Source organism: Amaranthus tricolor, chromosome 15 (assembly GCF_026212465.1).
Source record: "Amaranthus tricolor cultivar Red isolate AtriRed21 chromosome 15, ASM2621246v1, whole genome shotgun sequence".
Classification (NCBI taxonomy): Eukaryota; Viridiplantae; Streptophyta; class Magnoliopsida; order Caryophyllales; family Amaranthaceae; genus Amaranthus; species Amaranthus tricolor.
In genome coordinates this window covers 16,393,730-16,394,671 of record NC_080061.1, presented here as the reverse complement: position 1 = coordinate 16,394,671, position 942 = coordinate 16,393,730, and positions in this window count along the sequence as shown.

The following is a 942-nucleotide window of genomic DNA, read 5'->3' as shown; positions in this document are numbered from 1 at the left end:
ACATTTGCTGTGGCATATGTACCCGCCATTTAGGCTAAAACATTTTTTTGTACATAATATATATCTCGTAATTTTAATAGCATTTGAAAATCAAAAGTATCAACTTTTTCAATATGATAAACATCTTTTATTTGCACATAGCAAAACATACTTTATTTGCGACTTAGCAAAATCAAATCATAATATCTCCCACATGGGTAAAACATGCTTAGTATAATCATATCATTAAACATAACCTTTGTATTATATTGGGGCATCACTAGCATGTATGGAAATGCATCGTAACAAAAAGTAATTAAAGTTCAATACAATGTTTTTTTTTAAGGAAGCCACTAAAATGTTTCGTTTCAATCCTTCTTAAAGTAAATATAACTTTAAAGGGTTTTGAAATTCATTCAAAACAACTAGAATATGATTTATAAGTCTATAAAATCATTACACAGAAGATTTCATAAAACACTATTTTCTTAAATACGAGATAGTTTTGCCGGTAATAAAATCGATAATTGATTTACAGAGTAAATATTAATTCTCCAACAAGGCCCAAAATAATCAAGTCATTATAATACCTTATTTAAAATGAATTTAAGGTTGTCCCATCAGATTATAATTGATTATGCGAATTTATAACGATCTTACAATTACTTTCGACAATTTGGATATTTACCGTTATTTAAATGGTGTCTTAAATCTTTAAACTTAATTTATACTATGAGGCAGTAGGTTATTAATATAATTATAAATTTTTTTATATAGGTCTATTTTTACCCAAATTTAATTAACAATATTACACTTTTTAATAAATAAACATTGTCTATTAATTTGATAAATTAGTAAATAATTAATAATTTATTATATAAAATTATACCAAAGTTCCAGAAGTCATATAATATGTTTATTAGGCTATTTGAACTTATAAAACTCATGTATGATGTTTTATTA